The sequence below is a fragment of the Apus apus genome, chromosome 2 (genome assembly GCF_020740795.1).
Source record: "Apus apus isolate bApuApu2 chromosome 2, bApuApu2.pri.cur, whole genome shotgun sequence".
Lineage (NCBI taxonomy): Eukaryota > Metazoa > Chordata > Aves > Apodiformes > Apodidae > Apus > Apus apus.
This window is the reverse complement of record NC_067283.1, coordinates 17,489,113-17,502,673: the sequence shown is the minus strand read 5'-3', so window position 1 is coordinate 17,502,673 and position 13,561 is coordinate 17,489,113.

Genomic DNA, 13,561 nt, shown 5'->3' with positions numbered 1-13,561 from the left:
AGGCTCACAGAGGAAGAGGTCTCCCCACTTGTTCCTTGTTCAGTGGTTGGGACCTTCAGAAACACAATCATGTCTCTGATCTGAGTTTGTCTAATGAAACCTGAAAACTAGCACACTCCAATAAAGTGCTCAAAAGGCAAGAGATACTCTTGGTACAAAACTGCTTAACAAATGTGCTCAGAGAGTGCTTTGAAGGTCACAAAGAGAATGGCTCTGCAGGAATCTGTCACAGACTTGATTTTGTTCAGCTTCCCACTAATGACTTGGACAGTGAAATACAGACTATGTCTATCAAGTGCCTAGATGGTGTGATGCAAGGAGAGGCAGAAGTCTGGGAAGAGCAGAAGGGGGTCAGCTGAATTAAAATCAATCTTGACAAACTGGGAAAATAGTCTGAGTAAATAGTCTGAAGCTCAGTAAAGTCAAGTGAAAAGTGTTAATTCAAACAGGACTAACCACAGTCATACAGTGGGGGTAGGCTAGGCAGCTGCCTTTCAAGAAAGGGGCTCAATTATTAGTGAAAAATGTTCTATCAGAGGGAAAAAGGATGTAGTAATTCTGGAATATAGGAGTGGAAAAATGGCTTTCACCATAGCCTGAGTCATCCCTTGATCTGGTCACAAGCAATGACTGGTACAACCTCAATTGGGATATAATAGTTTTTTAGGCATCACACTTCCAGGAAGACATGAAAACAACAGTAACAATAATTATTGGCAAGCTAAAAATGTACAATCTACAGTGAAATACTGAAAGTTGAACCATTTGCCTAAAAAAAATTTTCATATTTTTTAATGAAAGTCCTCTAATATGTACAAGTTTGCTGTAGAGAGGAAGGAATTTTTTTCTCTGTTGTCATGAAGCTTCAGACAAGAAATAATGTGATCAAACTCTAGCAGAAAATACTCAATATTAGAAATAGCTTTCCAGTGGTAAGGGTAATAAAGGTTACCTTGGGATACACTGGGGTGCTGGAGGTCTTCAGAACAGGGTGGATGAATATAAAACAAAGAAAAGCTGATTCTGCTTTGAGCAGAGGGATGGACCGGGGACCCTCCTTCACTCCCACTATTTTTTTCGGTGACTCAAGGCAGCATCCCTGGGTTGGGCTGTGACTACCTGTAGCTCCTTTCAGTGACACTTTCCAAGACTGTGTCAGTGCTGTGAATCAACATGTAGTTAATTCCTAGAAATGCAGTGTATTAAGAGAGTTTTAGAGATCTCAGGAAATGTGTCATAACAAATGTAAGGAAATGTACTGATTACCCTCCTGTAGCAAAGGAGTGACCTTCTGAACAGCCAGCTCCCCAGAGTATTGCTACCCTGTGTTAATCATACTGTTAGTTGCCTACTACTAAATCATTAAATGTTTCAAAACACGGCAGAAAATTCCTAAAAAAGATTATCCAATTTGAGTACTGTGAGAAAGGACAGAAGAAGAAATCCACTTGTGACTGGATTTTGAAGGTAATGAAGTAAAACAGGAAGAGGGGGAGAAGGGGGTGAGTTCAAACTCGCTCCCCACAGTTCTGCTGGAGGAGCAGCCTGGGGGCTCATCTTAACCCCTTAAAACCAGGACTGGAGAAACAGACTCAATCTTCTATGTTCATTTCAAATTTGTCAGCTTGTTTTGTGCACATATTCTCACCACACTATGTGCTGGCACATTAATAATTTGTTTATGTAGATATTACAAGACTTTAAGTAGATACAACAGGACATGGAGCTGACAGCCCTCCTAAGTTGGGTTGTGCCCTCAGGGGATGGGGAGGGAGAAGGGAGGGATGGGTGTATGAGCAAGGCAGCTGGGCAAAGGTGTGAATTGCCTGGGGGCTGAAAAAGGGGGAGAGGTACCAGTTCCGCATGTCACAGGACAGTCCTGGTCTAGTCCCAGACGAAATTCAGAGGCCAGATGAAGCTGGTGGTGACTCCTCTTTAATTCGTCTTTCCAGCTGGGTGATATTGGATGCTCTCTCATCCTGACTTGTCTTGAAAATTAACCTAGTGCAGTGGTGAGCAGGTGATAAAATATCCCTGCAGCCTTAGTTACTGACAGGTAAGTGTTGGAGGAAGGTAGCTGTAAATCCTGCTCCTCTACATCCACACAAGCTGAGTTTGATCCAGTCCCTGCCCAAGTTCATGGCAAAATTCCCCGACTGCAAATGGACTTGGGCCAAGTTTATGAGCCACGTAATTTACAGGATGTTGTGGGTGCCTGAACTAATGTCCATCTGTTTCAATGCCATTTACAACATCTAACAAATTTGTTGACGTCAGGGGCTAGACAGGGCCCAAGAGGCAAATGCCAAATGGAATCCTGGTCCATCACTGCTGCTGCAAAGCAGCCCTTTGGATACAGCCACTTCTCAGGGAGCACCCCCAGAGCAGCACTCAGGTACTGGCTCTACACCTCCCAGCCAGGGGCGTACCTGAGCAGGGGGGTGCTTTTAGGGTGAGCTGGAATGGGAGGAAGCAGTAGATTGCCTTTCCTTGCACTGCCCCACCAGGTCCTCATACCCTGTATTAGTGGCTGGTGACAGGTGCTGGTCTGCTTTCTAGACCGGTAAGATGTGGCCAAACCATTACAAAAGGTCTACAGGATTAAAAAGACTGGTTCCTGACCTGCACATACTTTTGGAGGCAAATATTTGGTTTGTGTATATGAGGGAATTAAAATAGGCACCAGACACTGGATCCCAGCTACTATATCCTGACAGTCCATCTGAGAAAGTATATGTACCTCCAAGTTGACCCGAAATGAATTTTTATAGAGAAAACAAAATATATACATCAACCCACAGTTTAATTTCTGGTCAACCGAATTATTGTGTTAGAATGAAAGTGTTTTCTTTTAGGATTATTTAGCCCTTTAAACCTGTTGTGCATTTTGGGTCTTTTTAATTCTGGTAAAATTTTCAACAAAACCTGTTATGTCAAAATTAATGCCAGGTTTCAGCTTTAAAATGCAGAAATTATGTTTCTCAAACATGTACAGATTATAACTACACTTCTGTCCAGCATAACCAGGTGATCAAAGTTGGTTTGATCCAAGTTAGAGTTGGACCCCACCTGGCCCTTTTCTCCCTCCAGACCTAGCTTCATTTCTGGAGGAGTTTTCCTTTGTCCCAGACACTTCACAAACCCTTGGGATACAGTCCATCACAGCCAGCCATTAGGTACCTGGGGACAGAAGTGGTCTCACACAGCTTCCTCATGGGACCACATTTGTGCTTTAAGTGAGTCAGTTCTCTCTTCCTGCATTGTTTTGCCTGTGACAGTGAGGTGAGGGTAAGGCAAAGGTGCGGGGAGAAGAAGCCTTTTAAACCTGACCCCTCACCAGCCCCAGAGCCACCTGTGACAGATGTGGCTTTTCCTCACACCTCCTCCTGGAAAGGTGGGCCCTCAATAAAAACCTCCACCAAAGCAGTTACTGTGTGTGTCTAAATCCCCTCAGTTTCAGCCTCATCAAGTCGTAAATTTGTTTCTCACTCCCCACGACAATTACCTGGAAGGCAGGTGGGTAGAGCCTGACACGGAGAGGGACAGCCAGGCAGCCCCACACGAAGTGGCGGGGTTGTCACGCAGGGCAGCATCATGTGGCCACCCCGGCCTTCCTGCGCTCAGACCGCGGGGCCCGGCCCTTCAGAGCTGGGAGAAAATGAGGGGAAATCAACCGAATTCTGTTGGGTAATGCCAAAACTTCTTATCTGACAGTGGAAGAGATCAGAGGTAAAAACTGAAATGCACAGCATAGACACAACCGCTGGCAGGAGACAGGGTGGCTCAAAGGACAGCTGATGCTCCCACAGGTACTGCTGGCTTGTTTAGTATGTTTTTAGCTTACTGTATTTATTTTTTTTTCTGCTAAGTGGGGAAATGGATAGTTGGGAGATGTCTGATTTTCTGCAGGTATCTTCCACTTTGAGTATTTTCAAGAATTTGATTGAAGGAGTAGAAGGAGAAAAAGCCCATCTGGTATAAACAATGCTGCAGACACTCATTTACCAAGGAAAAGTCCTCTATTCACAGCTGCAGACTAGTGTTTTTAAACTGTGCACTGAGACAAAAGATAGGAATTGGCATGTGAGTGTGCTTGCAGCACTTGGATGGGGAGGGAAATTAAAGGTGTCATGTGCTGGCGTTTCAGCCAGTGGCAAGTGCCCTCATTTTAGGGATAGCCTATTTTTCACATCACACTGGGGCTTGCAATAGTCTCTTCAGCTGGCCAAGACACCTACCACCTGCTTTTTGTGAGGCTGTTTTCCCTCTCTCATAGTGCTCTGAAGCAGCAAAGGAAGAGGTGTGGTGGTGCCTCTGCTTCTGGCCAGCCTGTGAGAGCACAGGGTCATTAATTTGTAGCCAGATGCCCTATCTCAACTTTATATGTAATGGTTTCCGGAATTCTTCTACCTGTGAACAGTGTTTTTAGGGCAAAACAGATAAGTAGCCAAACAGTTAAACCAATGTGGCTTGACAACACTGATTTGCCAATTTCAGCTTTTCCAAGTTCCTTGTAAAGCTCATGGAAAAAAGTAGGTGCCTCTTCAAGGCCTCAGAAAAGACCCCCTTGGTTCAGACTGTGCGCCAAATTAAAGGGGTAGAGAAGAGTTAAGTGCACAGAAAGTTATTTCATATGAATGCAAATATTTTGCTTTTTTGCAGCCAAGGACAACATAAATTTGTACAGAAAAAGTGGAAATGCAGCCCTTACACTAGGCTGGATATTTTGAATCTATAGATCAATTGCTGGTTTATGACATGGAAAATGAGCTATTTTTATTGACTACAAGAGTTTCAGTTTAGAAGCAGGAAAAAGAGGTACCAAGCTGAGACTGTCTTTTACATAAGAAATTATTAAAATATTCCGCCTTGTGGCAACAACCTGGAATACTTTGTTTCATTTTCACCTTGGATGCCATTATTTTTAAAAAGAGACAAGCTGACCCCAGAATGTGCAATTAAGTTCTTAAATTGTAAATAGACGTAATATATTGGAAACAGTTGGGATATACTTTATCCTTCATTACTTGGTAGCTGGAGAAAGCTGTTGATACAATTAAACAGCTTTTAAAATATGATTACAATTATTCCTAACTTTTTCCTTGTCACATATATTCATCTAAGCATTGTAATAACTAGTGCTTATAAATTTGCTAGATGAAACCACCGTTTCTCTCATTTTCTTATTTATTTCTGTCTCTCCTCAGTACCTCATTCTCTTCTGTATGTTTTTCTTCTCATGTTTGTACCTATATCATCCTTCGTATTCATCCAATTTTTACTGCCATATGCCTATAAAGATATTTTTTTTTTTATCAATGAGACACACATCAGAGATTAATAACAACATGGAATTAAACCTACTAGGCTGTTAATAAAAGAAGACATAGTTGTACTTTGTAGTTAACTTTCTGCCTCAAAACAGTTACTTTTCTGTAGAGGATATTTTACATATGTAGCTTAAAAAAATTTAAATCTCAAAACAGAGGCACCTAGACTGATTTGGGGAAGAGTGAGTCAGGGAGAATATGACAGGGCATGAAGTCAGGCTTTCATGTTTCAGGTATTAACTGCCTGCTAAGAAGGAACAGCTGAAGACAGGAGGAGGGTTGATTTGGGTGGGCACTAACAAAGACCAAAGAGCTTTCTGGTGCTTTTATTTCTCAATCCTGCACCAATACAAATTAAGCCTGTGAAAGTTTTTTAAAAGTCAAGGCAAGTGGATGTGAGGACACAGCCCTGGGATGAGGAGCTGATGTCTGCTTGCAGTATTACCAGTTCCAGCCAAGCCTTCTGCTGCAAGTACTGTGTGCAGTGAAGCAGGGCTGGTCTGCACCTTCTGCTACACGCCACAGAGCTGGCCATCAAGGTAATGCTTTCCTCTAGATCAAGAAAGTGTCAGAAGATGATGTTAGAAAAGAATTGCAAGTATTAGAGGTGCTTCAGAGCTAATTACACTTCCTACAAACTGTCGAATCAGTTGATAGCTGAAATCCTGACCATGCTGAAGTCAAAGTGCTTCTGACTGCAGGGGTCCCAAGAGCTCACCTTTGCTGCTTGCTCCCACCAGAGGTGGCTGCATTTGTTGGTGCTTTTTTGCATGCTGACCAGCTGCAGTGACAGAGGGACTGCATTTTGACAGTGGACAATGTGGTACCCTCCAGACCCTGCGCTTTTCAAAAGGACAAACTTGACACAGGCTGACAGTTTGGCCTATTAAGAGCTAAACTCAGGCATAAAACCACCCTGAGCGTGCAGGGAAGATAAAAGGACCTGAGGCTGTAAAATTATCTGCTTCCAACCTGCTGCTTCCAGACAGGGTGATGGGCAGAAACTTGCAGCCTAGCACAGAGATGGGCAAAGTGGATGTCAATTCTCCAGGGGTAGGGGTAAGAGAGGGCTGGCAGTCACCCTGCAAAATACTGATTTACTCCACAAGGAAGTCAAAAAGAAAGAAGAATTTAAACTGTGTAAGTTTGTCCAGCTCCTGGATATGACAGCAAGTCATTGACCCTTATTCTCGGTGGACCAGAGTGAAAAAAAATTCTTTGCCAAAAATTAAGCCCAGAGTTTCACCTGAATAAGAGCAAAACACATGCAAAGGCTTTAAAATACTTACAAAACGACTGCTCCATAATGTTTAAAATAGTATTTGGAAAACTTAGTGAATACATTATACAGAAGCACTGCACTGGTATATAAATTAACAGAAACTGCAACATTCAAAGGAGAGTTCAAGGTCCCGCCTGTGTTTTTGGAAGCATCCTGCAGACCCTTGTGGCAGGGATTATGTTCTCTGATAATTCTGCAGTGTGGTTTATTTTCTGCAAAATTCCATAATGCCAGCTAACTGAAGTGTTTTGGAAAGGTATCATGGATAGGTATCAGCTCTGCTCAGTGTCTCAGATATATATACCCAAAATACCTATGGAATTCAAGCATTTGTTGAAAACTAAAAGTGAAATAACTCATGTGAGTCAATGAGATATTTCATTCACTATCCTAAGCTGATGTTTCCTATTAGAAGAGCTTTAGGTGGAATGTGCCTGAGACCTTTTAAGCAGAAGAAGATGGATCAAGACAAAATTAACTAGGATGATGAAAACTTCGAAGTACACATTAACCTATGTTGTGTTAGCTTGTGCCTTTACGTGTAAAATAAAGTGGATGATACATGTATGCCTTACTATTCAACAAGCATTAATGATTGTTAGCATTTACATAAACTCCACTGAGTCATCTGCTTTTCATGGCTAGTGGTTAATCTGCTACTTGTTCTATATTTTTATAGAAATAACTTGGAAAATACTCAGAAGTATGCTATACGTCTTCCTTCTAATGAGCTGCTAAGACTACCAAGAAATCACTACATTTTCTAAGTGTTATTAAGAAAGAATAATGATTTTTTTTGTCTAATGAAAGAATTTTACATGTTCTTAGTCTAGCTGCTACTGTGAGAGTTGCAGTTTAAAGAAGAAATAAACACAGCTGCGTATAGTCATAATGTTTACTAAGCTAGAGGCCTTACTACACAGAGATGCAATGAAAAAAGTAAAGAACTGTGGTTGAACTGTAATTTTAACAACCTCCCAGTTCTAAAATTGTGAAAAAAACCCCACGTGGTTCAGTTTTTAAATGGTGGTTTTAAACTAATTATAGTCTTCTGTAAACCTAATTAAGACAAGGATATTTCTGAAGTGGTCATGAGTTAGTTTGCAGAACTACAAGAAAATTACAAGGATTTGGCTTCATATGTAGTAGTAAATGGAAACTATTGTGTTAGTCTGATGCTAGTATGGGAAGTTACTTTCTCAGACATATGTTTTTTATCTTTTGTGATAGATTTCAGTTTGTTTAATCTGCTTTGTAAGCTAAACTATTGAGAAAAGTGCATGAGAAATATTTCAGAGTCATCCTCTATTTTACAACAAAATTCTGCTGCATATTTTTTTTCCTCCTTCTTATTTGGATGAAGAACCAGAAGAAAAATCTGCTTGCAAAACTCCACATTTGAGTAATCAGGTGGCCATTAGTGTATTCAGACTGGCACTTATTTATCACAGTTATCTAATGAGAATAGAAACTCTGTGGATGTAAGTGACACCCACAGAAAATGTGCAGCCACGCTGTGTATAACTGTTTGCTCTACAATGCTTAATGTGTTAGGAGCAATCACCAGTCCTCATATTCTATCTGGTGCTTCATAGTCTTTAATATTCTTCTACAAATAGGAAGCAGGTAATCTTTGTTTTCCTTAAGGTACAAATGGCTGCTTAAATGAAATCAGTAGCATAACACACTTTACAGCAAGAGTCTATTGATGCTTCTCCCAGCTATCCTTTGCCAGGCCCTAAAATCACAGAATCATTCTAGTTGGAAAAGACCTTTAAGATCATTGAGTCCAAGCATAACCTAACTGTACCAACCACTAACCTAACTTTACCAAGTCCAGTGCTGAAACCACGTTTCTCAGCACCACATCTCTATGTCTTTTAAACACTTCCAGTGATTCAGCAACCAATCTGGGCAGCCTATTCCAGAGTTTCATTACCCTTTCGGTGAAGAAGTTTCTTATGATATTCAATCTAAACCTTCCCTGGCACAACTTGATCCCATTTCCTCTTGTTCTGTTGCTTACTACTAGGGAGAAGAGACAAACCCCCACCTCGCTACAACCTCCTTTCAGGTAGTTGTAGAGAGCAACAAGGTCTCACCTCAGCCTCCTTTTCCCCAAAATGACAACACTCTGAACATTGAATTAAGTGGGACATTTTAATATTCCACAATAAATTGTCCAGCATTAATTCAGCTCACTTGGTTCTTCTTAGTATCCTGGAGATAGTGCAGCAGTATTTCTGGGAGCTCTGGGAGACTTTGCTGTGTTCCACGCTCTGGTGCATGTTTCCTCTCTTGGCTAACATCATCAACACTGTTGCTCTTTTCAGGATACAAACCAAAAAAGCTATTTCTTCTCACAAGTACAAGCTTTCCTACTGAAACGAATGTGGATAATAAGCTATCAGGCAGCTACTGAAATCAGTCTGAAAAATGTCATGTCATCTAAAATACAGTGTAGTGACAGATGTGGAGCTAAAAATACCAGTTGGATAACTTTTTTTGAAAAGTCAGGCCCTACTGAGAGATGTGTTGCAGGCTCAGCCTCCCAGAGTCTGGGCACAGACGCGGACTAGAGCAAGAAAAATCAACGGGTAGGAAGAGCCAAGGGCTGGAGCGAGGACCTGGAGTATTGCAGGGTTAGAGCATGCCTGTTGGCCCAGCCGTGCTGCAGACAAACATGGTCTTGCTTTATCCTCTGTGCCAGAAGTTTGGGTTCCCATCTCCTGAGGATTCCCTTATGGAGGGAGAAACTGTTACTGTGAAGATAGCCCTTTTCATTAAATATCCCTCCCAAGCACTGTCTGACCCTCCTAGCATTTTTACCCCTGCTACGACCCTTGTATCTTTACTGCAAAATAATGTGACAGATTGGTGTGAGCTGGACCTCAGCTTTTTTCAACTGAAAAAACTGACCCTTTTTAATGTCAATTTTTTACTATTCTGCTTTAAATCAAGGGCAAGCTTCTCTCATTTACCCAAACCATGCAACATTTGTTACCTTTTTGTTACTCTTTCGCTAGTATAGTTCTTAATACATACAGAGAAAAGTGCTGGAACTTGAATAGCCTGGTAGCAGGTTCTCAAATTTTCAGTATCTCTCTAGAAGGATGTGATAAAAATAGACAACAGAATTGCTTTGCAGACCTCAGCATCTTCTGGCTATTTTCTCCCACTAATTGCTACAGTTGACCACTAGAGCCAGGTTTACTGCTTGATGGGCCATTCCAGTGCTTGAAAAAAAAAAAAAAAACACTTAGAAAAATGCAGTAGCCAGCCTTACCCAGTCATTGTGTCAAACCTCTATAAAGTCACCCTACCAATAAATTTAATGAGAATGAACTAAATAGCGTTCTACTGATGTAAAAGGCTTATATTTCCAGACAGAGCAAGGGACTTTTTTATATCACACTACTGGCAAGCGTCTGCTTTTGTCTGTCATTTTCCTTCTCCGGACTCTGATTTTATTATCGTATGGCTGTAATGAAAAACTCAAATCATCTGGACACCAATGGCAAGTAGCCTTATCTCACTGGTCTAATGTCACCAAACGACTATATTTCAAGGCTTTGTCATCATATAATTTTTGTGAAAAATACCAACCCGTTTGAGGTCTAAAGCGAATAAACAGGAGCTGGCTACACGGGTCTCCTGTGAGTCACGTCAGACAGATATTTCAGCCCTGCCTTTGCTTGTGCCCTTCACTCCTGACTGGCTGCAGCAGCTCCCTGTGCAGTTGTCCACTGTGGAGAGCTCCTCGGTGGGGACCAGGGGTTAGAGCTCCGGATTTTCTCAGAGGGAAAGTCAAACATTACAACAGAGCAGGCGAAGTTCTCTTTTCCCTGTACTTTCACACACTGTGAACAAGTGTTACATTGCTATTGCTCTCTTTGTAATCCAGCTACTTAGTGCATCAATCCCTCCCATCTGAAAGCAAGAAAAGATGCTTTCTGAACTGCACACAGTTATTGCAACTTGTATGCAAAATTCCTACATCTGTGAGCAAATCTTATTTGGGTCTTTGTGTAAAAAGCCACAGGATGGAGAATGAATCCAGAGAACTGAGTGACCTTGCTTTAAAAAGCAGCTAAACTTTAATGTCTTTAGATGAAACATTATAGAAAGAGCTTGTGATTGAGATATGTAATGTGATACCTGGAAAACTGACCCCAATTTCTGGTTACTGACCCTCATCTTACCTGCTGCTGCTGCAAAAAGCTCAAGTAGCTGTGCAAAAGGCAAGTGTGAACACTCTCAGACTCTGCCAAAGGTAATGATATATTTCTACCAATAAGAAGAGCTAGGAGGGGAAAAAATGATGGATTTTGTTTTTGAAAATTTTGCAAGTAATTACTTCATTGAGAGCAATTTGTATGTCATTGCTTGATTTTAAAAAAATCAATCCAAAACTATACAAAAAGCAAGGCTCTTTTTCTCTGCAAACTTAATTACACCATTATGAAAAATATATTTTGGGCTGAGATTTTTCGTTCTGTAAATTGCTATTGGTGCATGTAAAGAAGGCATCATTGTTTGCATTCTTGTCTCTTCAACAGCAAGATGGAGTCAGAGGGGCACCAGGGAGTACTCTCCTGTGAAAAAAATGCAGAATAAAAATAGCTAATGAGAAAGGGAAGCTGTATTAAACTACCCTTATTCAAGAGGCTCTCCAGGCCACAAGGTAGGCACAATCCTGCCAGCTACAGCTGCTTGGCCAGCACTTTCCTTTAAGAAGGCATCCTGGATCATCTCTGCAGAACCATATTTCTCTTCTTGTCTTTAAAGCAAACCTCCCATATACAGGTATTTATGGCATGATACTAAGTAGTATTTTTTGTAAAAAAGTGACCATAATATTTGTGCACTTAATGGTTGTTACAAAAATTAACATTTGAAATCCAAGTATTTCAAAACATCAGTATGATCCCTAGTTCGTAGGTAGATTAACAGAAAATACTCTTGTGGTCAGTGTAGCGTAACAAGCTAGAGGCTTATTTTGGAATGAAACAGGGAACAAAAGCACCTGGATCTCATCACCAATAAATCTTAAAAATCTCCAGCCCCACCTCGAAACAGAAGAAATGTTGAGGCATGTGTCCTCACTACTGTAGGAGCCTACTATGTGGTGTTTGGGGCATGCCTTGAAAGACCTACATATGGGTGTAGCTAATCAGGTGAGTGTTAAGCTCAATGTAGTCCTTTCTGGACTACAAACTGGATTTCTTACCATCTCATTCCATAGACTCCTCCCACAGATTTTCCTCCTGTACAAAAACTAGGCAGGGTTTAGCACGCAGCCATGGAGACGCTGCTCTGTCCTTTTGTCAGAACTTCATGGCCAGAGACAGGACAATGACATGTCATTCTCTCCTCTGCTTCAATAGATTCCATTTCATACCTCAAGAAAAAGTACCTTGCACTACAAATGTTTTTCAGGTGCTTATTGTTGGAGCTGCCTTTTTTTTTTATTTTTCCCCCTGGAAGAAGTATAGGCTTTTTGAGTAAAAAATGGTAAGTGAACCTTATTCCAGAAAAGTATATTTACATGTAAGGATTTAAGCTTTCCTCTAGCTCAGATTGATGAGTATGACTGCTCACATTTCCTAAAAATAATTAACATATGCTTATAAAACTAAGGCTGTGTCTTTTCATTCACAAGTTATTTTAATGTGCACACCACATGTTCTATGTGTACACAAATCTGAAAATACAGCTTGCACTTTAATATAGAAATATATTCACAGCCTTCTCAGATTTTGTTGCCCGTGTCACCCTTTGGAGTAGAACAAATAGGAACAGTAGTAGTATTGATTATACAGCAATACCACATGCTTGAGTCTAACCAATATAAACATGGTACATGGTGAACAGTGTTACATGAGAGGTGGTTGTTACCCTGTGCTATCAACAGTGTTTTGGCCACACTCTAGAGCGGTGTGCTCCACAGGGAGGCCAAAATATTGCATTAAATGTAGATTGTTAAAATAATTTTATAATCCATTGAATAATTATATTTAAATAATTCTTTATTAAAATCTTTAAGAAATTTTGATTAAATCTGATTGTATTTTGAGCAGAGCAAATGACACGTACATGTTTTTCTTATTGGTTTTTAACTAACTACAAGTATTGTATTTCTGAGTTCTTGACTATCGTATAGCTTTTCTAGCAGGTATTTGTGCTTTGATTGTATTCACTGCAAAACACTTCTTGCCTGTAGAAGACACAGCCAGATTCTATGCCAGTAGGGACGAATGAGACTTTGCCACTGATTTTGTTGGAAGCAGAGTTAAGCTTTTATGTGTGATACTATCTTGCTTCTGAATTACTAAATTATAGATGTGTTTTAGCACCTCTTTCAAAGATCATTGAACACAATGCAATCTTTTTTTGTAAAAACTGGCCTTTCATCAAAATATGACTTGCCTGGATGCAGTCCTGAGTAATGTGCTCTACGCAGCCCTGCTTTAGCAGAAGGTTTGAACTAGATGATCTCTAGAGGTCACTTCCAACTCTGACAATTCTGTGACTCCATATCTTAAAATCCTACATAAACACTAGGAAAAATTAGGAAGCAGAAAAGGCAAGTGCAGGACAACTGCACAGCTGTCTCTGGGGCACATGTATCTCCTGCAGGCTTGACTGAAGAGGACTGCTCAGAAGCAAAGACAGATGGGAACATGGGACTTGTCCACAACGCAAGTCTGTAAATGCAGAGATTTCAATAATTCATCTATGCATCATCTGTGCCCTTGTGCAGTTGCCCTGTGGACAAGTGAACATGGTTGCCTCCATTTGAAGTCAAGAAGAATTAGACTGCAAAGGACAAGTTCAAACTCATAAAACAAGAAAATGTAGCTTTGGTGATAAAAAACAGAAGAATTAAAATCATGTGCTGTTTTCTGTGCATTCCTGTAATACCAGAGAATCTGAACATCTTCCAGTG